Below are 25,890 nucleotides of genomic sequence, written 5' to 3' on the forward strand. Positions count from 1 at the left end.
GCTGGGATTACAGGCTTGCACCACCACGTCAGGCTAATTTTGTATTTTTAGTAGAGACAGAGTTTCACCATGTTGGTCAGGTTGGTCTCGAACTCCTGACCTCAGGTGATCCACCAGGCTTGGCCTCCCAAAGTGCTGAGATTACAGGCGTCAGCCACCATGCCCTTTCTCTCTCTTTTTTTTTTTTTGTTTGAGACAGAGTTTTTGCTCCTGTTGCCCAGACTGGAGTGCAGCGGCGCGATCTCGGCTCACTGCAACCTCCGCCTCCCTAGTTCAAGAGACTCTCCAGCCTCAGCCTCCTGAGTAGCTGGGATTAGAGGCATGCACCACCACGCCTGGCTAATTTTTTTGTATTCTTTTAGTAGAGATGGGGTTTCACCATGTTAGCCAGGCTGGTCTTGAACCCCTGACCTCAGGTGATCCACCATCCTTGGCCTCCCAAAGTGCTGGGATTACTGTTTTAGTATATTTTTCCAGGATGTGAGAACAGTAGTAAAGTTTATCTAAAACTTCAAAGTCTGAAAAAAATCAAAAATAAGTGCATACTCATCAAGAAGACTTGGGTGCAATGTTGCCTCCTTAATATTACTAAACATTATCTTTCAAAGCATGACAGAGCAATTAAGCAAATGAAATATAGGCCCAGCTGCTAAAGAACATGTTTATTTGCTTGTTTTACCATTTATGACAATGAGATGTGAACCCTTGGTTTGAATATAATAATCATGACAGAAATGGAACTGTTAAAAACACATTCCACGTGAAAGTAGGGTGACAGACCTAAGTGATTTCAGGTTAGGACACGGGCCTGGCATTGAGGAAACCTCCACATTTCTTGTTAGGTGCTTGAAAATGTACCTTGACATCTCCAGACTTCTGAGCTTCTTCTCAATTAATTTACTTTCCTTCCCCTTTTCTTTTTTAGTAAGAGAAAGACTGCTTTTACTTCTGACATCTCAGAGATTTCTTGAATTTTTTTGAATGTTTATCTGTGAGTGTTGAAATATTGCAATGTAGTGTTTGTTAGTAGCGTTCGTTATAGGATTAGTGTATGTGTTGTCAAAGTATTCTTTGCAAAAAGTTAAGAACATAACTCACAAATATGTCATGTGTTGAAGATTTATCTCTTTAATGAGGAAATCAACAAGATAACAAAAGCTAGTTCCAAGGAGAATACAGAGACTGATTTATATACCCAGTGAAAAAAGAAAGAAAGGAAAAAGCTAAACATAAGATTTCTAAGTTAGATACTAAATTGCTTAATTTCCTACAGGACAGCATTTGGTGATATCTTTTGAATTTCTAAAAATCTTTTAGACTTTATATTTTAATGCTCAAGAATAACTTTAAAGGACACAAAGTAATTTTTTGCCAAATTTTTATATTTTAAATAATTATCTTAATTTTGTACTTCACCCCCATAGTCCCAGCTAGGATATTTGCAAGTCCTTCTGAGATTTAAGAAGAAATAGTTTATACCTGCACTTCACACACTAAAATAACTCAGTTTTTCTCAATCTTTTGGTATTTTTGGAGAGGTGTTGTCTAAGATGCTAGCACTTGGCCGGGCGCAGCGGCTCATGCCTGTAATCCCAGCATTTTGGGAGGCCGAGGCAGGTGGATCATGAAGTCAGGAGTACGAGACCAGCCTGGAAAAGATGGTGAAACTCCATCTCTACTAAAAATTCAAAACTTAACTGGGCATTGTGGCAGGTGCCTGTAATCCCAGCTATTCGGGAGACTGAAGCAGAGAATTTCTTGAACCCGGGAGGCAGAGGTTGCAGTGAGCTGAGATCGTGCCATTGCATTCCAGCCTGGGCGACAGAGTGAGACTCCGTCTGAAAAAAAAAAAAAGAAAAAAAGGATGCTAGCACTTAGGCTCCTTTGGCTGATATTCCCTATCGGTTGATATCTCTGTTCCCCATACCAGGTAACCAGATATTAACTTCTTTAAGTTCAATATCCTCCTCTTCAAACGTCACACCAAGGAACTCAATATATGGTGTTTTTAGTTGAAAATTTTGAAGTTTCAAGTTTAATTAAAAACTTAGAAGGAACAAAACACTGGAAACAACTTCTATTTCAGTGTTGGTAATACATGATACACTGTACTTGTCCTCGAAGAGATGTATTGTTCATTGCTGTCCCCAAAATTTGATACTGGCCTTGACCCTACTTCCTGTTCTAAGCGTGGAGGCATATCTCACCCACAGTTTTTTAAACTTTCAGTTTAAAAAGATTTTTTCTCTCTTCTATGTAGGCCAAGTATTATACCAAATATTTGAAAGAAACAAATGAGTCAGAGTTCATTTCTTCCAAGGATGCTAGCCACTCAGGTTGGACACGTTGCAAACCCTAAATAAGCAAAATTCAGCCACACTGAACTCTATGGAACAATTCACATTATTTTGGAATTTTTACACATATGAAATAAATGCACAAAATATGTTGGTATCAACTGATATATTTATTGTACTGGATCAAATAAAATATTCAGATTGGAATTTTGTTGGACTGTGAGAGACCCTTTCAGTGGCAGTTTTTCTCCATTGTTGTTTGTTCTTGATGAAGATTTTAAGTGAATTAAGGTAGTAAAGGGTCCCAGTGGAAATGGTATGATATTGGACTCTGAAATCAGAATGCCTGAGTTTGAATCTGGGCTATGAAACACGAACGGCAATTGTGCCTCTCTTAGAGTTGTTGTGACGATTAAGTTAGTTCACATGGTTTAAGCACTTAGGAAATGTGTGTAGCATAAAAGTTACTATGTGTTTGTTGTTTTTATTTGTTGTTTTTATTATAATTATTAAACATAACCATGACATGTTAAGAAGCCCCACTCTTGTTCTAAAAAGATTATATAAAAACATTTTAAATGATTATAATATTTAAACTTAGAAATAAAGATCATGTCCGGTATTGTCACAGAAAATATGAATCTTAGCTGGGCGTGGTGGCTCACGCCTGTGATCTCAGCACTTTGGGAGGCCAAGGCAGGCAGATCACTTGATGTCAGGAGTTCAAGACCAGCCTGGCCAACATGGTGAAACCATGTCTCTACTAAAAATACAAAAATTAGCTGGGTGTGGTGGCGAGCGCCTGTATCCCAGCTACCCAGGAGGCTGAGGCACGACAATCACTTGAACCCAGGAAGCGCAGGTTACCGTGAGACATGATTGTGCCCTGCACGCTGGCCTGGGTGACAGAGGGAGACTCAGAGAAAGAAAAAGAAAGAAGGAAGGAAGGAAGGAAGGAAGGAAGGAAGGAAGGAAGGAAGGAAGAAGGAAGGAAGGAAGGAAGGAAGGAAGGAAGGAAGGAAGGAAGGAAGGAAGGGAGGAAGGAAAGAAGGAAAGAAGGAAGGAAGAATCTCAATAGGTGAAACTTATTTTAGTGAAGACAGTGAAAGGAAAAAGCATGTTTCTTAAAATGTAGGCATGCAATGGATTGACATAAGGACTTGACAGTATGGAAAGACAATATATGGAGGATAGGGCAGAAAAAGTATGAAGAGTTGAATTAGAGAAGATTTAATTTAGAAAAGATAAGGACTGTCACAAAGCAAAATGATGTTTGTTCCTTATTTTATATATCATAGTATAATTTAAAGCTTCGTTTAAGTCTGGATAAAAGATCGAGTTTTTAAGAAAATCCTTTACATGTGTTTTTATGAAGTATTATATACAATACACTAATCTGAATAGATTAGTTATGAATAGAAACATTATGTCCTTTTTCTTGCTTACTTTTCTAGCCCAAGGACTCAGAATCACAATGACTCAAAGCTTTACTGAAGAAACCCCATCACCATTTTTTGATGCTTGAGATACCGCATCTTGTATAAAGATTCCATTTTAGGGGTCTGATTTGGAATTCAGATAAATGAGCACAGAGCATTACATCTGCAATTGGAGATTTACAAGATAGCAGGGAATGCATGCTTGGCTATCTGAATTCAAAATCTAAAACTTCCAGATAATAGCCATCTTAATCACCTCACTTTGGTTCATAGTATTTTCTGTTTTTTTTTTTTTTCCTGTACATAAAAATCTCTGAATCTCTGTATATCTTCCTATCACAGATTTTTAGTGAATATTTAAATGTTTTCTTTAAATTATGCCTTAAGCTAGAGGAGATTGTTTTATTTCAGTTAGAAAGCAAAAAGTTAACATCCATTTGATGCTAGTGTGTTTAGACACTATGTATTTAGACTACAATTTTTATTCATAACCTGTTTTGACTCAGAAGGTACTAACACAAGACATTTTGCAAACTTAAATAAATTTGTAATAATTGAGATTGCCCCCCCTTTTTTCAAAACATGAGGTGAAGATTTATGAGTACTAAGTGTATACTTTTCTATCTTTTCTATGAAAACACAGAAAGATAATGTTATTACTGTTTACTAAATAGTTTATAGAAGAAACCAAAGAATTGTGATCTCCAAAAACAGAAATTTTATCTGTTAATAATTGTACTTTCAGCACATAGGCGATATTAACTAAAGAGTCAACGAAAAACAAAATAACTGAGCAATTGTGAGCTTGGGGATATCATATTGCTCATCTTCAAATGAATTTTTTAACTATCTTAAAGCACTGCTATGAGTATTAAATGAGTTAGAATTGAGCCAGGAACACTCTATTGAAAGTACATTATTGTGTTACATGGTTATGAGAATTATTAGTGGCAGTTTTATTGTAGGATTCCAGATGAGGCTACTTACTCTTTGAATGCATCCATGCTTTCAAGATGAATCAAAAGATTATTTTATAATACATGAATTTTAGCAAAATGATGCATATAAATCTCTCATATTTAAAAATTGAGTTTTCTAAATTTAATCATACTTTATGACATCAATCTGTTAAAAATTTCTCTTTATAATGAACTTTTCTTATATTTCTTATGTTAAGAATGAATATCTCAATGGGCACTTGAAAGATATATACATGCAAAATAATGTAAAATTATGCCCACATAAGGACAAATATCTTGGATGCAAGGTAACAAATGCATTTACTTTAGATGAACTTAAACTGTGTTATCTTAATAGCCCTGTGAAACTTTTCAAGTGTATCTGAGATACTGCACTGAGTGAATGTTCCCCTGGTGTGGAAGGATTCTGGCTGATTAAAACAGTCAATATGATATACTAAGTTTCAGTGCTCTCAGGCATCTGTGTCTGACATACGATTGGTTTATGGCTCTTGCTGAGGGGCAAATAACAGCTAGGCAATGGTCCTCTCTCTCTTTTTTTTTTTTTTTCATTTTTTCGCCCTCTAACTGTATTTTTTTTCTGATTTTCTTCTGCCTTGCTTTAAATTTGCAATTGAAAGCTAAAGAGTTTATCTTTTTAAGTTTTATGGATTTAAGTCTAAGATTTTGGAACCCTGAGAGAAATCAGGGAGAATTCTAGAATCCTATTCGTATGGGCTATCACAATGACATTTAGATTTAGCAAAAGATTTTAACTGTAAGAATCATTGCAAAGCCGGTGTCAGTATGTGTTATTAATATTGAACACTCGACAGTGTAAGGTATTAGAGATTTTTAGTTGAATGTGAAATTTTGTGCTTAAGTATATTACTTTGGAAAGCCATTATAGAAAAATGATGATATTTCTCTAGAATCTATTGCTATAATTTTGAGACAAGATAAAGTGCAGTTGTAACAAGTAACTCTTTAGCATGCTATAACTTATGTGGTCTAACATAACAATGAGAGGTAGAATTGAAAGATAGCCAACATAATATTTGGATTTGTGAATTAATTAATTTTACACACACGTATCTCTCTTAGCTTATTAAGGATGAGGCACTATGCTGGGATAACATAGAAGTGTAATGAATAAGCACCTGGACCAAAAGCCAAAGGCCCAAAGGATAAAAATCAGTTTGCATCTGAAGCCCAAATTCATCATCATGGAGTGATACATGCATAAATCTGACATTTTATTTTAGATATATTTTGAAATGAATAAAATTAGGTAGAAATATTTAAAATTTTGAGATACAATACAGGAACAATAATTTCTCACAAATATTAGATATTAGCTTTGTCCTATAGTTACTGAAGCTTATTATTATGGTACCATACAGTTTCAATCTTAAGTGAATGCTCTCATTCCATTGTGACCTATCCTACAGCAAGGTATTTTTTGATCAGCTCTACAATAAAACAGAAAAGTAAGGACTTTTATGGTAAGACTAATAATCTAAGTAGAGTTACATTGCTAAATATAAATTTTAAATATTGTGTTATGTTCAGTGTTATAAGTGCCAATGCATTAAACAATTCCATATGGATTAAAATTGTTATATAAATAATCTCTAGTATTCTGCTTATAATTTGATTTACTTTTTTAAACATTTGTTTTTTTCAAAATAAATGTGATAGCCTTCCTAAAATTATTTATCTAATACACTCACTCTAAATACTTGAATTAACTGTAAATGCATATTCCCATATTTGTTTGAAAGATATTAATTTTTTTGTTTATAAATTTGACAATTTTTACAATCTGTATTATTATTGTAGTGTCTTTCTTTTTTATTATAAACATACTATTATAATTAAACTGACATTCAATTTTAACATATGAAAGTATAAGGGATGATTTTCATTACAGATTATATAAAAATTTAATTATATTTAAATGTGAATTTCAGATATAAAAGGTAAGGCGGAAAGACAGGTCTTATTCATGTTGCTAATATTTCTATGTTGACATTTCTTGTTAGTGTACCTGCTGGTATGATCACTGGTCTTGGACAAGTTCGTGGATGCCAGGAGATGCTGTATGAGCAGAAGCAAATTTGTGAGGGATGATTGTTTCAATTTTGAGATGTTTACCTTGTGAGGTGTCTTATATACAAAGGCAATGAACAATTTCAGACTGTCACTCAAGATATATAAAAGCTTAAAGATTCGTTTTGGCATGTTAGTAAGAAATAAAGGAAGATACACGTATGTGGTCATCCAGTATAAGCGTAGAGAGCTAACAGAGATGAGAACCTTGAACAAAGTGCAAGAAGAGCTTGAAATAATGACCGAAACAGAATAATCACAGACATAGGAGGAAAAGTTGCATTGTTTCCTGTAGGTCAGGGAAAGCAAGAGCTTTAAGCCTTGAGTAACTGCGTTATCAGATGCTATTAAGTGACCACATATCATAACAATGAACAAAATAGAGAGGAGAATGAATAAAATGTTGAGGGACATGAGATTAATATAAAGATATTTACTGATTTAAATCTCTTTAAGCAAGAAATGTCTTAGTGTTAAAACATTTTTCATGTTTTGTGAGGTGATAATCCAGATGCAAGAGCCTGAATGATTGTCAGCTGGATTCCTAGATTTGAGGAAGCAAGTGAAGGTGTTCACCTTGAAGCATTCTGGTAGATTATATTTTGACTCTGGAGAAGGAGGGAAATTGAGAAAGCAAACATTGGGCAAAAATTGGAATACTAATGATAGAGGAACAGAAAACAAAAGCACAGTTAGTTGATCATGTCTTTAGTTAAGAAGGCCTTTGGAGAACACAAACATCCAACAATACTTAGTGGTCAATCTGGACTTTGCATTTTTTTTTTTACTGCCTATTATAGTTATTGTGCAAAAGCATTCTTACAAAGGCTGATTATTTTTCATAGAGAAATGATCATAATAATCTGCATCCCAATTGTGAGGTCTATCATAACTTCTTTTCCTCAGAAAGTACTTATGGCAATGTGTAAATTAGTGGTTCCAATCCCAGGATAAAGAAGGGGCAGCAGAATGGACATACTACACGTGGCAGCAATTCCAATGTCTCTCGGTCATCATGACATTATCTCAGCTAGTAGAATACTTTTTTGCTTGCTTTCCACTGGCCTAAGTAGACCATAGTGGACAGATGATGCTCACTTCCAGGATCTCCAATGAGGAAGAGGCTAAGATTGTATGGACTAGACACATATATTTTCAAATGTTTCACTGTGAGGGATGGTAAGAGATGCCTTTCTTCCTTTTACCCTTTGTTTCCTGGATCCATATATTCTAGCTGATGGAGCTACTATATCATTTATCACATCCTGGAAAACGTTACCCCAATCTTACACGTTGCTGACCTTGAGCAAGAGTCTTACTTGAATCTTAAACAGATTGTTCCCAAATTTAATCAGGCTGATTTTTAGTAAAAGGGGTTGTATGCTGCACAATGTATAAATCCCAAGATCGTGAGCCAATTGCTCTCATTTTGCAGACATAAAATAAATCCTCTGGTCTAAAACAATGTTATAGGCAATACCATGAGTATTAAAAAGGCTTTCTGTAGGTCTTTAGATCATAGTGTTGGCTGGGGTGCTGTGGATAAGAAAGCAAACTCATTTATGGAATATATAGATACCTGAAGATCGAAGGTTCAAGTATAATTCCTTTGCCAAAGTGGGACCAACCGTTATTCCCAAGCAATGATGCTGACATCTAATTGTTGATGTATGGTGCCGGAAAATTGCTCACACAGGAGTGGAAATAGCAAGAAAAGCTGTGGTAAAGGCTAGCCCATGCAGTTGGGCCAATAAACAACCTTCATCCTTGTCACTATAGACTATACATGGGACTACACAAGCACTGAAGGTGTCTGGAGATATACTAAATTATACTCACTTATCTACCTGCTTGTTGAGAGACATCCTTTTGATGAATAATCACCAGTAAAAATTAACATGAGATGCAAATATGTATTCTAATTACCTGTGTCCATTGGTCTGTCTGTATACTTCATCTTCAGGTCTCCTTGTCACTGAATTTTTTGTCTTATTCCAGTCTGGACTAAGACAAACTGGCCCGGGCATTTGCCACTTCCAAGGTATTAGGGAATAACCACAGTTGAGACAAATTATTTCTTCATATGGAGTAGAAAACTAAACGTATTGCTTGTAGTTCTGTCCACTGGGAGAATTTCTCTTTATCACTTTGGGATAAAAGTTGTAATGCACCAACAATTTATTTCCGGCTAATATCTCAGTAGGCTAGCATTCCCTCCCCAAGGAACTGATTTATAGCTCTGTGAGAGTTCTTTTTAGAATTTATGAGGCTCTAGAAACACTTAGACAATGTTTCTTTTATGAAATCTGGATTCCCTTCTTCAAGGGCCTGAACTATCAGTAATAACCTGGCGTCAACCACTCATTAGAGATTTGTGTCAAAGCTCAACAAGGACCGCTCCTCCACATTGTTTAATACAATTAAAGGTAACATCTTAATTTTGTTCCCCTGCTCTGAATGTGGTAGCTACTTCTACACGTTCTCTTCTGTGTCTCAGTGTTTTGTTCTGGCCTTTCAATCTTCTAACACTTGTTTAGCATGTTTAAAAGTTCTTTCAATAGTTTTTTTCTGAGTTAGAAATATTGGTAAGACCTATCTTTTGACAGGGGCCTCGCCAGTATGTTAATTAATACCGTAAGTAGGCTCAGAAAACAGACCCTCAATGAAGAATTTTCAGTTGAGTTTAAACATCTTGCCAATGGCAAATAGAAGGCTCATTATCCTTGATATACAGAAGCGTCATCATTAATCAAATTATTACCTATTTTTGACTATGATTAAGTACTTATGAAGCAAATACCTTGGAAGATCAAGTTTCTATTCAGTTATATGAAGAAAAAATAATTACAAAGTTTATCAAATGAGTAAATGTTTTAAAATTCCCTGACATACAAATAAAATGACAAGCTCAGATTTTTAATTTCTTAACTCTAATTGTGGTATAAAATAAGAGATATTCTAAGATGACCTTAAAAGCATCTCTTATATACTATAGAAACAAATGAAACTTGATGAAAATCAGACATAAAATATAATCATACTGTTTTCAGAAATACAATGTCACTTAACAACCATGTACAATTTTCTTTTTTTAATTTTATTTTATTATTATTATACTTTAAGGGTACATGTGCACAACGTGTAGGTTTGTTATGTATGTATACATGTGCCATGTTGGTGTGCAGCATCCATTAACTCGTCATTTAGAATTAGGTATATCTCCTAATGCTATCCCTCCCCCATCCTGTGTACAATTTTCAGTGTAAAATTTAGGATATTTGAGAAAGAGTGAAATTCTGAAATTTGGAATGGGGGTATTCATGTGGACCCAGAAAATGATGGAAAGGGGCCTTTGCTACCCATTGGTGATACTGAGACTAAATCTGGTTGTAGTTTGAGAGGCAATGAAGGTGGATAGAAGGGATATGTCTTGCAGAGTCCAATCTTCATTTTGAAATAAATTTTAGGTCATTGTTGTTTTATTTTAAAAACAGGTCAAATTGGTGCTTCTGCTAGGTCTGAAGTTTCAAAAAAAATTTATTCATTTTTGAACTTTATATTATTTTTTCAGTTTGTATTTCCTACTTTTTCTAACTTTTTTTTAGGTTCAGGGGATACACATGCAGGTTTGTTACATGGGTAAATTGCATGTAGCAGCATTTGCTATATAGATTATTTTTTCACCTAGGTAATGAACGTAGTACCCAATGAGTGGTTTTTTGATCCTAACCCTCCTCCCACCCTCAACTCTCAAGAAAGCCCCCATGTCTATAGTTCCCAATCCTGGGATTGCTGTGTCAAATGACAGTTTCATTTAAATTCTTTGAGAAATCTTCAAACTATTTTCCACAGTGCCTAAATTAATTTATATTCCCACCCACAGTGTATATGTTCCCTTTTCTTCACAACCTCACTCATACCTTTTTTTTTTTTGACATTTTAATGATAGCCCTTCTGACTGGTGTGAGATGGTATCTTTGTGTGGTTTTAATTTGCATTTCTCTAATGAATTGTGATGTGGAGCATTTTTTTAAATATGTTTCTTGGCCACATGTATGTCTTTTTTTGAAAAGTGACCATGTCCTTTACAAATTTTTAAATGTGGTTGTTTCGTTTTTTGCTTGTTAATTTGTTTAAGTTCCTTATAGATTCTGGATATAAGATCTTCGTCAGATGCGTAATTTGCAAATATTTTCTACCATTCTGTAGGTTGTCTGCTTACTCTGTTGATAATTTATCTCACTGTGCAGAAGCTCCTTAATTTCATTAGGTCTGATTTGTCATTTTTTTGTTTCTGTTGCAGTTGCTTTTCTTTGACATTAAATCATTGCCAGGGCCAATATCCAGAATGGTATTTTGTAAGTTTTCTTCTAGAGTTTTTTTTTTATAGTTTTGGGTTTTACATTTAAGTCTTTGATTCATTTCATGTTGATTTTTGTATATGATGAAAGGCAGGAGTCTAGTTTCAATCTTTTGCATATGGCTAGCTAGTTATCCCAGTACCATTTATTGAATAAGGAGGCCTTTACCCATTTCTTGTTATTGTTAACTTTGTCAAAGATCAGATGGTTGTATGGGCAAGACTTTAGTTCTGGGTTCTCTAACCTGTTCCATTGGTCTATGTGTCTGTTTTTGTACCACTACCATACTGTTTTGGTTACTATAGCCCTGTAGTATTGTTTGAAGTTGGGTAGTAAGATGCCTCTGACTTTGTTTGTTTTGTTTTGGACTGCAATGGCTATTTGGAGTCTTTTTTGGTTCTGTATGAATATTAGAATAGTTTTTTTTTCTAATTCTGTGAAAAATGTTATTGGCAATTTGATAAGAATAACATTGAATCTGTAGATTGCTTTGAGCAGTATGGGCATTTTAATGATACTGATTCTTCCTATACATGAGCATGGATTTTTTTTTCATTTGTTTGTATTATCTCTGGTTTCTTTGAGCAGTGTTTTGTAATTCTTAGTGCGGGGATCCTTCACCTCTCTGGTTTGCTGTGCTCCTAGGTATTTAATTCCTTCATGGCTATTGTGAATGGGGTAGCACTCATGATCTGGCACTCAGCTTGGACATTATTGCTATATAGAAATGCTACAGACTTTTAAATAATGATTTTGTATGCTGAAAGTTTGCTGAAGTTGTTTATCAGTTCTAGGGTTCCGAGGGCAGAGACTCTGGGGTTTTCTAGGTATAGAATCATATTGAATATGAAAATAGATGGTTTGACTTCTCTTCCTATTTGCATATCTTTTCTTTCTTTCTTACCTCATTGTTCTGGCTAGAACTTCCCGTATGATGTTAAATAGAATTGTGAAAGTGGGCATCCTTGTCATGTTCCAGTTCTCAAGGAGAGTGCTTTCAGCTACTGCCTGTTCAGTATGATGCTGGCTGTGGGTTTGTCATAGATGGCTCTTATTATTTTGAGGTATGTTTGTTTGATGCCAAGTTTGTTGAGATTTTTCAACATGAAGGGGTGTTGAATTTTATCAGAACTTTTTCTACATCTATTGAGATGATACTATGGTTTTTGTTTTTAGTGATGTTTATTTGATGAATCACATTTATGATTTTCTTATGTTAAACCCACCTTGCATCTCAGGAACAAAGCCCACTTGATTGTGGTGCCTTAGCATTTTGATTTGCTGCTAGATTTGATTTGCTAGTATTTTGCTGAGGAGTTTTCCATCTATGTTCATCTGGGATATTGTGCTGAACTTTTCTTTTTGCATCATGCCTCTGTCAGGTCTCAGTGTCAGAATGGTTCTGGCCTTATAGAAGGAGTTAGGGAGGAGTCTCTCTTCCTCAGTTTTTTGGAATATTTAAGGTAGGATTGATACCAGCTCTTGTTTTATACATCTGGTTCAATTTGGCTATGAATCCATCTGGTCCAGGGCTTTTTCTGGTTGGTAGGCTTTTTACTACTGAATCATTTTTGGAACCCATTATTTATCTGTTCAGGATTTCAAACTCTTCCTGGTTCAATCTTGGGAGGTGGTATGTTTCCAGGAATTTATCCATTCCTTCCAAGTTTTCTAGTGTGTGTGCATAGAATTGTTTGTAATAATCTTTGGTTTCTGTTTTTGTTTTTGTTTTTTTGTACTTTTATGTGACGAGTGATAATGTACCCTTTGTCATTTCCTATTGTGTTTATTTGGATCTTGTCTTTTTTTAAATTAATCTAGCTAGCTGTTTAGCAATCTTATTTACTCTTTCAAATAACCAACTTTTATTTTGCTGTTCTTTTGTATGTTTTGTTGCATCTCAGTTTCATTCAGTTTGGCTCTCATTTGGGTTATTTCTTTTCTGCTGCTAGCTTTGGAATTGGTTTTCTCTTGTTTTTCCAGTTCCTGTAGATGTGATGTTAGATTGTTAAGTTGAGATCTTTCTAACTTTTTGATGTGGGCATTTAGCATGGTAAACTTTTTCTAACACTGCCTTAGCTGTTTCCCAGAGATGCTGGTATATTGTATCGTTGTTTTTATTAGCTTTAAATAATTTATTGATTTCTGCCTTAATTTCATTATTTACCCAAATGTCATTCAAAAACAGGTTGTTCAATATCCATGTAACTGTATGACTTTGAGAGACCTTCTTTGTTTTGACTCTGTTTTTATTATGCCATGGTCTGAGATTGTGGTTGGTATAATTTCAGTTTTTCTGAGTTTTTTTGGGAATTCCTTTATGCCTGAGCATGTTGTCTATTTTAGAGTATGTGCTATATGGGGATAAAAAATGTATATTCTGTTTTGGTTGGATGAAGTGTTCTGTAGTTCCATTTTGTCAAGGGTTGAGTTTAGGTCACAAATATCTTCATTAGTTTTCTGCCTCAATGATCTACTACTGTCAGTGAAGTGTAATGTCTCTCACTCTTATTATGTGACCATTTGTGTCTCTTTACATTTGCCTAAGAACTTGTTTTTTGAACTGGGCTGTTCCCATGTTGGGTGCATCTATATTTAAGATAGTTAAGTTTTGTTGAACCAAACTCTTTATCATTGTGTAATGCTCTTCTTTGTCCTTTTTGATCATTGTTGGTTTAAAGTCTGTTTTGTCAGAAATAAAAATATCAGCCCTGCTCTTTTTTTCACTTTTCCTTTGCTTCATAAATTTTTCTTCATCCCTTCATAAATTTTTTGTCATCCCTTTACTTACTTTGAGCATATAGGTCTCACTGAATGTGAGCTGGGTCTCTTGTAGACAGCATATAGTTGGGTCTTGCTTCTTTAACTAACTTGCTGCTCTGTGCCTTTTAAATGGGAACATTAAGCCCATTTACATTCAAGGTTAATACTGATATGTGGGATGTGATCCAATCATCATGTTGTTAGATGATTGTTATGTAGACCTGATTGTGTAGTTGCTTTATAATGTCAATGGTTTATGTATTAACTGTGCTGTCTTGGCAGCTGGTAATTGTCTTTCTTTTCCATGTTTAGCACTCCCTTAAAGAACTCTTACAAGGTAGGTCTGGTGGTAACAAATTCCCTTAGCATTTGCTTGTCTGAAAGTGATTTTATTTCTCATTTGCTTACAAGCTTAATTTGGTTGAAGATGAAATTCTTAATTGGAATTTCTTTTCTTTAAAGACGCTGAATATAGGCCCCCAGTATCTTGTGGCTTGTCAGGTTTATGCTGAAAGACCCACTGTTAGCCTGATGGGGTTTCCTTTGCTGGTGACCACTCCTTCTCACTAACTGCCTTTAATATATATTTTTTTCTTTTTCTTTGACTTCGGATAATCTGATGACTATGTGTCTTGGGGATGATTGTCTTACATAGTATCTTGCAGGAATTCTCTGAATTTCCTAAATTTTAATGTTGACCTTTCTAGTGTGGTTGGGGAAATTTTTATGGACAATATCCTCAAATGTGTTTTCCAAGTTGCTTGCTCTCTCTCTCCCTCTTTCCAGGATACCAATGAATCATAGGTTTTGTCCCTTTTTATAATCCCATAATCTATTTACAAAACTTGCAGATTTTGTTCATTCTTTTATATTCTTTCTTCTTAATTTTCTCCTTCCTCTTCTTCTTTGTCATCATTGTCATCTAAGTTGATTTGGAGAATTACTGTTTGAGTGCTGAGATTCTTTCTTTAGCTTGGTATATTGTGCTGTTAACACTTTCAATTGTATTATAAAATTATTGTAGTGAGTTTTACAGCTCTATCAGGTCAGGTTGGTTGTTTCTTAAAGTTCCTATTTAATTGTTTAGCTCTTGTATCGTTTTACTGGATTCCACAGATTTCTTGTATTGGCTTTCAACTTTTCTCTTGAATTTTCATGATCTTCATTGCCATGTGGATTGTGAATTTTATGTCTGTCATTCCCGCAATTTTGGTCTGATTAAGAGCCATTGCTGGGGAGCTAGTGCAGTCATTTGGCGGTAAGAAGACATTCTGGCTTTCAGAGTTGCCAGAGTTCTTGCGTCAGATGTCTCTCATCTGTGTGGGCTGATATTGCTTTAATGTTTGAGGTTGCTGTCCTTTGGATGGGGATTTTCGCTTTTATATTCTTTAAATCACTTGAGACTTTGACTGTGGTATAAATTGGGGTCAGACAACTGGCCTCATTTCTGGAAGTTTTCACGGAGCCAACACTCAGATCAGTACTCCTAGGCTGCGTGCTCTAACCCTGCGGCGGGCGGTGAGGGCAGTCAGGTAGGGCAAGGGCAGGGTTGAATTTGGGCCCAAGGCTTTCTTCTCTGGTTCCTCAAGATTAAGTGTATCCTGTGCTGGAATGGCTGAGGTATAAACAGACTTTGTTGTCACGGCAACTCTGTAAGAAATCTCAAGTTTCAAGTGTCTGGCCTATCCAGGCAAAGCCATGAGTTGAGCTCAGGAGAAACCTAGACATCAGCTTCAGATTTAGGTCTCATATGGACAGTTTACTTAAGGGAATGATTGTCTTATATAGTATTGTACGTGGATTATTTACAAATAGATTATTTTCCAAGAGGGTGAAAGTTTACATAAAAGAAGATCAAATAGTGAATTAAAATAAATAGTCACAGTTTTAAGAAAGATTAAGGCAGAAGAAACAACTAAGACTAAAATAAGTCACATAGGCAAGGGCAGGGAGAGGTAGCTATCAACATAAGGGAGGAGTTTAGACAAGGAATGGCTAACCACACAGACTGAGCAGTGATCAAATCCCTGAGGATAGTTTGAGTTCACCAACTGAAAAGTCCTTGGCAATCTTAGCGAGCTCTAGATGATTTGGGCATAAGCCAAACTTCAGTGGATGGAGAATTAATAGAAAATGCATAGAGATACTGATTAAGAAACAATTGCTAAAACATGGAAGAAGAAAGAGAAAGGAAGTATTCAAAAAAATTTTATACTTGTCAGCCAGGCACAGGGGCTCGTGCCTGTAATCCCAGCAGCTGGGGAGGCCGAGGTGAGTGGATCACCTGAGGTCGGGAGTTTCAGATCAACCTGACCAACATGGTGAAACCCCATCTCTACTAAAAATACAAAAATTAGCCAGGCGTGGTGCTGCGTACTTGTAATCTCAGCTACTCGGGAGGCTGAGGCATGAGAATTGCTTGAACCCAGGAGGCAGAGGTTGCAGTAGGATGAGATCATGCCATTGCGCTCCAGCCTGGATGACAGAGTGAGACTCTGTCCAAAAAAAAAAAAAAAAAAAAAAATTATACTTGTCTAACCAAATGTCTTCAATCCAGAGACCTAACTTGAAGGGAAGACCTATTAAAGCTGGATATGATGTGTACATTATAGTTTATCATGCTTATAATCAGATGCTGAGGCTGATTTTCAGCATAGTATTTTCTGTCTCTGCTAAGAAAAATGTTATTTTTAAAGATGCCAAAGAGGCCCTGTTTGTTTTTTGAGTGCATGCTTTTATAATTAAATGGGGTATATATAATATTATTATTTATTAAAATATCCCAAATAAGTTTTTCTATACCATGATCTTTATAAATAGTTCCAACCATTTTTTTACTATGCACTACATGCAGTTGAACTCCTATCTCCTTGCCACCCACTGGCACCTCATTAGAATTAACCATACCTTAACTAATTGTGATGCCATCAATGTCAATAATTATTTCCAGCCCACCTACCATAATCTGCTTTATAGAGATACTATTGATATCTACTATCTTGGCTCAGGCTCATTAGAAACACAGCCTGATGGAATATATATGTGCTAATGCTTAATATAATATGATTCCAGTGCAGCAAGAACTATGGAAAAGCACAGTGATGCATAAAGGACAAATTATAAACATGTTGTGTATTGCCAACTACTCACTGTTTCACGAGGTAAGAAGAGACATGTCCCATTGCTTGGTCACGTGAGATGTCTTGGGCAATCTGTACCAAGAGTCCCTGTCCCAGAATTGTCTATTGAAAAGATAAAAGGAAAAAGATTAATCTCCTAGTTCTCTCTTATCTGTTCTTTCCCACTGTTCATAATTTGCCTGACAGCCAACTCTCCACAACTTAAGAATTTTTTGTCCCCTGTTGGAAGTTGCTGGAGAAGCCAGATCAGAAATTTTATAACATAGTGCTTTATCTAATTATAAAATATATGTGAGGAGCTAAATTTTTTTAGTCAATTTTTATTGGTTTAGCCCCAGGAACAATGGGTATTATGGAGAACATGCAAGAGCCATATCAATAGAATCTGTGACAATTCCATTATTATTAACAGATAAGACTTCAGTGGTTCTAGTGGCTTCAACAACAGCGATCATAACCAGATGCCTAAAAAGACAGACAAAATTGAGGTAATATGAGAATGCTAATAATTTATCTTTTAAAAAGTATTTTGTGATATTTTTGATATGAATTAAAATAAATATCTTCAAAACTGAACCATAATCTTATGACTTACACAGGAGGATTCCCTCACTGTGAATAAAAAAATTCAAAACAGAATATAACAAAATTTATGGATGTGGCAATAGCAATGCTTACAGGAAAATGTACAGCTATATGTATACACCTATATTAAAAAACAAAACCAGGAATAAAAGTGATTAGTTGCTAATTTTGATAAAATAAAAGTGATTCTTAAAGAACACTATCAATAATTACATACCAATAAATTATATAACCTAGATGAAGCTGACAAATTATTAGAAAGACACACATGATTGAAACTGACTCAAAGAGAATGAGATAATATGAATAGAACTATAAAAAGTAGAGACTGAGTAGTTAAAAACATTCCACAAAGAGACCAACTGGCTTCACTGGTAAAGTCTGCCAAACCTTCAGAGAAATAATACCACTCTTTCATAAACTGTTTTAGAAATCAATGATGTATAGTCGTTGATGGAAGTGTTCTGGAATTTAAAAATTAGATATCTTTCCTATTTTTAGGCAGGTGCTTATCTATTCTCTCTGGAATAGTAGTAAAGAAAACTCAATGAAATACCATTTACACAGAAAAATAACTAACTTCATATGTAATTTTATATACTTACACTACTGAAATTGGCAATATGATACTTATGTGGAATAGTATAGGACACAATTTAAGCTTTTTTATACATTTTATTATCTTTTCTTTTGAAAACTCACTAAGTTGTAAAGCTGAGACATTCAGGTGACTATAAAATTGCTCAGCTTTCTTACACATCTAAGAATAATCAAAGACTGTGCCTTAAATTAATGTTAGTTTTGTTATATGTGAAGCATGCTGCTTTGCTATAATGCAGATAAATCTTCTGTGATATGGATTTAGCTGATTTATCTCTTCTTTATTCACAATGGGTGGGTTTTCTTTTATTTTCTTAAACTTTTTTCTTATCTTTTGTTTTTTTTTCTCTTTTTGAGACAGAGTCTCATTCTGTTACCCAGGCTGGAGATCTTCTTTTCAATGACAATATAAAAAAATTATGAAATGGTATCCATCCGTATACCCTGATGATGATTCATAATAGTATGCTTTCCCTATGATTATCTCTTTTGATTTAGGGACAGATATAATATTTTACTTACAAATTCTTAAATGACTACAAATATAATTTAAATAGTCCTTAAATTGCCAAAATATACTTAAGCTAAAATATTGAGAGAAAAATTTGGAGAGTTATTCATGAAAAACACATTGTACTATGCCCTTATTGAACACTTTCTAAGGCATATGTATACATATTTTTTTATTTATTTTTTTGAGACAGTCTCACTGTGTTGCCCAGGCTGGAGTGCAGTGCCACTATGTTGACTCACTGTAACCTCAACCCTCTGGTCAAGTGATTCTCGTGCCTCAGCTTCCCAAGTAACTGAGATTACAGGCATACACCACCACACCCAGCTAATTTTTGTATTTTTTAGTAGAGATGGGTTTCACTATGGTGGCCACTCTGGTCTCGACCTCCTGACCTCAGGTGATCCACTCACCTTGGCCTCCCAAATTGCTGAGTTACAGGCATGAGCCACTGCGCCCAGTCTACGGTGATATATTTTAAAATGAATCCTGTTTAACGCATTTTATAGGAAGCAGCATTAGGTGTAAATGATCAGCCTTTTCTGATGCACATTCTTATATTCAGATTTTATCCTAAAATCCACTACAAAATGATAGACTAATATCCCACTCTAATCATGATGAATCCTACATACTTTAAAAATGTACAGGAGGCCGGGCGCGGTGGCTCACGCCTGTAATCCCAGGACTTTGGGAGGCTGAGGCGGGCGGATCACGAGGTCAGGAGACCGAGACCATCCTGGCTAACACAGTGAAACCCCGTCTCTACTAAAAATACAAAAAATTAGACGGGCGAGGTGGCGGGCACCTGTAGTCCCAGCTACTCAGGAGGCTGAGGCAGGAGAATGGCGTGAACCCTGGGGGGCGGAGCCTGCAGTGAGCTGAAATCGCACCACTGCACTCCAGCCTGGGCGACAGCGAGACTCTGTCTCAAAAAAAAAAAAACAAGTACAAAGATACTATTCAATAAATTAAAATATCTTCTTTTAGTCACATGTGCTTTTGTCAGGAAAAACAATAAGAGTTTTGACAATGTCCACATAAGTTACTTTATTTTCAATCCATAGTTAAAATTATTATTTTTCAACATTACCCTAAGCCAGATTTTAAATACACAAAAAAAATCATAAAAAAAGAAACAAAAATATTCCTCAGTCTGTCCTATTCCTGTGCTGTGGCTATGAACTGATGGCTCACTCTATTTCATAATCAATTTCCTAACACAGTATTTTGATTACTTATGTCTTAACCCATTATAGTTTATTGGAATATTAATGCAGTTTCAATAGCTATTTTTCATGATATGATAGCCTAAATATATGATTCCACTTTCTGTTAGATGCTGTTTATCAAAACTTCCAAGCACAGTAATTATGGGCTTTCTATTCAAATAATTGATTATACCAATAAGCTAAAAATGCTAAGATTTGCTGACTTCACTCAAAACATGACAATAATAACTAACACATAGTTATAATAATAGTAACAACTCTTGCTCTGAGGATTAAATGAGGAAACTTATGTGCATTGCCTGAACTAAAATAAACAATAAATATTACTTATTAATTAATAGCTATTAATAAAGCATGTTACTACTCTCTGAATCTTTAGTTTTTAAGATTCATGTAGAAATTTTGGTGCATTTGGCTCATTTTTTTCCAAAGCTAGATATGACTAAACAATTCTATAATCAAAGTAGGAATAGAGCCAGCTTAAGTGCTTTCAATCCTAGACCTGATTGTCAGGTCCCTACACAGTGTAAGAAAAGATCAGTGAAAATTCAGGGAGAAGAAAAGGAGAAATCACATCCGTGTGCTCCATCTTTCACTATTTTGAAAGTGTTACCTCTTAGGAATAAATATAGTTTAAAACAAACTATGCTATGGATTTATTTTAGGTTCTGAAATGTTCTGACTATTCCCCCATGGCCATATAGATGTAGAATAACAAAGTGAATTGTCAGTGGTAATATTTGACTCTAATTGAATATTCCAAGATTGTTCTTTTCTAAACTTAGTTTTTGTGGTTAAGGAATAAAAGTGTCCGCTTGGTAAGTAATACCTTAGATTTAACATTTTACCCGGATTTCTCTCAGTCTTTTAGAAATCTTTAAATGAAACAAAACCTAATTGCCTAGAACCAAAGCCAAGGTCTGTTGGCACAATATAATAAGAAAATCCATACATGATTTCCAATTGCTTTATTTTGAAGAAAAATTGTATTTTCTTCTATCTTTTAGCTTTCTTCTACATAGTGTTACACCTTTACATACCTGAGTCTTATACAAAGTTAATATAGATTATAGGCTGTATTAAATAATTAGAATGCATATAAATTTAGAGCTCAGCTTAGCTCAATCTTACAAAATTATGCCATCCATATTTGTAGTGACAATCATAGAATTTAGTAGAATAAAATATTTTAGTAATAATACCTGTATTGAAAATATTTGTAGGAATGTATATTTGTTTATAAAATGTCAGGAATTATTTTTCAAGTGCGTTGTGTAAAATAGGTGGTAAGTCTATTGGTAACTTTTCGCTCTTGGAAGTATACATTTGGTCAACTGATAGATGACTTATTATATAATGGAAATATAGCCACCACTTACTGATTGCATTATTTATATGTTATGACAGTCATTTTGTTTCTTAGAAAATAAACCCTTCAAAATACTGAAAAAATATCCTGAATTCTCTCAACTCACTCTGAACATTATTTTGCACCTTTTGTAAAGGAGACATTATTTGCTTTAAGAATTGTCTCTTAAATATTGCTGATGAATTATTTCTCATTGTTCATTGCCTGTTAACATACAACTCAATAGCATAAAAATTCTAAATATACTTAAGTTTCAACCCAGGATACAGTATTGTATGTATCAACAACATATTCAGAGTGTCTCTTCACAATTTAACTTTTTTTTTATTTGGCACTGGTTCTATTAGTGCTTGAATTGTCTTTTCTTAATGTCTAGATGTAGTTGGCTATTAGGTTATGTTCACGTTCAGTAAAGTAACTAAAATGCATGGTATTTTCCTGAAGAGTTTGATTTTAGTGTGATCATGCAAACATAGTTCCTAATCTCAGCTTCATTAAGGCATTGTTATGACTATTAAATATGCTCCATTTGGTAAACCAATGTACAAGACTCTAATCATATGGTTATTTCATTCATTTGTGATTTTACTGAATAGAACAGTATTATATAGATAATGATTTTATTGATGTACTTCTCTGTGAGACTACATAAAATAGTAAGAAAAGCTCATGATACAGCACTGTTGTGACTGCTGCTTCAATTCCAGCGTCATGGTTCTCAACTTACGTTCAATTACATTGAGCTTTACTTGTCTATAAGTCATCAATTCAATTGGTGGTGTGTGATCATTTCTTTAGAATTAAAAAATGAACAAATAGATATTTTTGAAGCATACATACTATAATATCTATTTTACACATTACAGATTAATATATTTTAAATTTTTATATAAAAAATCTCTAAATAAAAAATAGCCTGATCTTTAAGAAAATTTAATGTGGAATTATTGCACTAAGTTTTTTTTGACTTAGAATAGGTATATTATTTAACGCAGTTAACCTCGATATCTTTATGAACATTAAAGTTTATTTTAAAAGTAATGGTTAATTATAAAACATTTTCAGAAGAAAAATGAATGAACTTTATTAACAGTGTAAATTTGTATTATTTAATAATTGCCGTTTTTATTATAGATTAAAGAGTACACGTGCAGGTTTGATAATATGGGTAAATTGTGTGCCACTGAGGCTTGGAGTCCCAGTAATCCCATTATCTAGGCAGTAAGCATAGTGCCCAACAGGTGATTCTTCAGCCGATAACCCCTCTCCTTCCCTCCCCTGTCTAGTTGTCCTGTCTGTTGTTCCAATCTTTGTGTTCATGCACATTCAATATTTAGTTCCCACTTATAAGTGAGAACATACAGTGTTTGGTTTTGTGTTCTTGCATTAGTTCACTTAAGATAATGGCCTCCAGCTGCATCCATGTTGCTGTGAAGGACATGACTTCAATCCTTTTTATGGCTGTCTAGTATTTCGTGGTGTATATGTACCCCATTGTCTTTATTCAGTCAACTGTTGATGGGCACATAGGTAGACTCTATGTCTTTGCTATTGTAAATAGTGCTGCAATGAACAAACGAGTGAATGTTTTTGATAAAATATTTTCCTTTGGGTATATACCCAGCTGCGGGATTGCTACGTCAAATGGTAGTTCTACTTGAAGTTCTTTGTGAAATTTCCAAATTATTTTCTACAGTGGCTGAACTAATTTACATTCCCACCAACAGCCTCTCCAGCATCTGTTGCTTATTGGCTTTTTAACAGTTGCCATTATGATTGGTGTGAGAGGATATTTCATTGTATTTCTCTGATGATTAGCGATGTTGAGCATTTTTTTCATATGTTTGTTGTTGATTTGTGCATCTTCTTTTGTGAAGTATCTGTTCATGTCACTTATGAGAAAATATTTATATCTTTATTGACAAATAAACACTTTTTTGAAAAATTTTTTAAGCTCTTTCAATGGATACCGTTATGAACATTTGTGATTTATGGGCAGGGGTCAAAATATCAACATTAACAACAGTTTGAAAGAAGCTGATTCCAACCCTCATGGATGACTTTAAGGGTTTCGAGTCTTCAGTGGAGGAAGGGGCAGAGGAATGGATGAAATCACAAAAGAACTAGAGTTAGAAGTGAAGTCTGAAGAAGTGACTGCATTGCTGCAATCTCAATAAAGCTTAAACGGATGAGGATTTGCTTTTTATAGATGAGCAAAGAAAGTGGTTTCTTAAGATGGAATTTACTCTTGGTAAAGATGCTCTGAATACTGTTGAAATTACAGCAAAGCATTTAGAATATTCCACAAACTTAATTAATAAAACATTCCAGGGTTTGAGAGGATTTGACTCCAATTTTGAAAGAAGTTCTACTATGGGTAAAATGCTGTCAAACAGCATCACATGCTGAAGTTAAATCTTTTGTGAGAGTCAATTGGTACATTAAACTTCAGTGTTGTCTGATTTTAAAAACTGTCACACCTACCCCAAACATCAGCAACCACCAATCAGTCAGCAGACATCAATATCATAAAAGATCTTCCACCAGAAAAAAAAAAAAGACTGCCTGAAGTTTCAGATGATTGTTAACATGTTTTAGCAATAAAGTGTTTTTAAATTAAAATATGTACTTTTTTGTAGACATATGCTATTGCATGTTCAATAGGCTATAGTATCATATACATAGAATTTTTACATGCACTGGGAAGCCAAAAAAATTGTGACTTTTTACTGTAATTATTTCTTTATGCAGTGGTCCAGAACCAGTCCTGCAATATCTCTGAGGTATGCCAATGTGTGTGTGTGTGTGTGTGTGTGTGTGTATACATGCATATACTATATACACATTATCTTTTCATAATGACAAAAGATTCCTTAATTAACATAAATTTTGATTTTAAACTCATACCAGTATAGAAAAAATGCAATTAAAAATAATGTTGCTGATCACATAAAATATATATAAAATATAAATTAATATTTAAAATAAACATTTGTATTAAATTAAACCCAACACATATTTTGTTTGCTTTTCATATTGTTTTCTTTTTTCTGCTTCCCAAGAGCTTACACTCTTCATTTGGTAATCTGTGTTGGAGTAAGTAATCACCTCCCCATTTATGGGTATATAGCACATCATACATGTTGACACTGTCCATAAATTCTATATTTTTAAGTAAGCTAGAAATACTTAGAGGAAAAAGGACTCTCTCCCTTAACTAACATGTGTATGAGTCCTGTAGGCATTTGAGGAAAATAAAGAGCCAGGTTTAGAACTACAACCAAAGAAGACAGGGCAGACCAAGGAATGAAAATCACACCTTGGTGACAATTTGTAGCTACTGGATTAAGTTCCACCAAACACCAAAAAGTTCTTGAGATTTTTCAATTATGAAAGTTAATAATATCAATTTTTTCATACACATAATTAAGTTGGGTTATCTAATAAGTAAAAAAAGATCTAACTGATATACTCTTGTCAAGGGTATAAATAAGAGTATTAGTGTCAATTTTAATTGTTATAACTTCACTAGAGGATGTTCTCTAAAATTTTTCAAAAGTTCTCAGAAAATTACACAAATGTTCCACTTCTAGGATTTATCTCAAAATTTAATTAGATATAAATTCAAAATAATATGTAACAGTTTATTTGTGATAATTTCATTTAAAGAAACAAATGACTGATAATAAGGAATATGTTAAATATTTTTGCATCCTTGAAAAAAGCACAGGTATCAAAAAATCATGTTGTATGCCCCTTTAGAACATGGAAAATATCCACTGTATTTATGTTAAAATATTGATTGCAGTACACAATATAAATATTTTGAGTTATAATCACTAGTGATAAGAGTAACATTTATTTTGTGATTTTAATGTAGTTCATATATTTTCTAAAATAAATATGAATACTTCTCTTGTCATAAAATATGTATATAATTTGTATGTGAATATATATATATAAAGTCTTTGCTGATAATGTTAATCAAGAAGGTTTTCCTTATTAAAATTTGGAAAAGCTATGGATGTATTTCATATTGCGATCTCAATATCTAACATGACGGTATATCAAACTATAGCTGTAGCATCAGGCATAGAACTGGTGTAGCTGTTTCTCAGTTTTGAAATGAATAACAATAATAATAATAAAGCATTATACCTAAACCACAATGTACAAAACTGTTGGACAGTTTTATTGTAATCTAGAATGGCAATAGTATCAAAAGGACCAATATTCTAGGGGGCATAAATGCCCTAATTTCCAGATAGGAAAGTAGAATAGTGAAATAGTTCAGTGGGTAATAGTGTCTAGATTCCAGAAAGTTTTCTCAGTTTATATCGCAGAATTCTAGGAGGACAATGTGGCTCTTCATATAGTTGTTTAAGGTAAAACAATTGTTCAATATCTGAGGCCAACGTAGTTCCAGGAAAAGCCACACTCCTTCTGGGAATTTAGTGTTAAAACTTATAAAAAATATGTGGGATGGAAGACACCTGAGTAAATAAGATCATTCAAGAACAGC

The sequence above is a fragment of the Hylobates moloch genome, unplaced genomic scaffold (genome assembly GCF_009828535.3).
Source record: "Hylobates moloch isolate HMO894 unplaced genomic scaffold, HMol_V3 SCAFFOLD_4, whole genome shotgun sequence".
In the NCBI taxonomy this organism is placed as follows: domain Eukaryota; kingdom Metazoa; phylum Chordata; class Mammalia; order Primates; family Hylobatidae; genus Hylobates; species Hylobates moloch.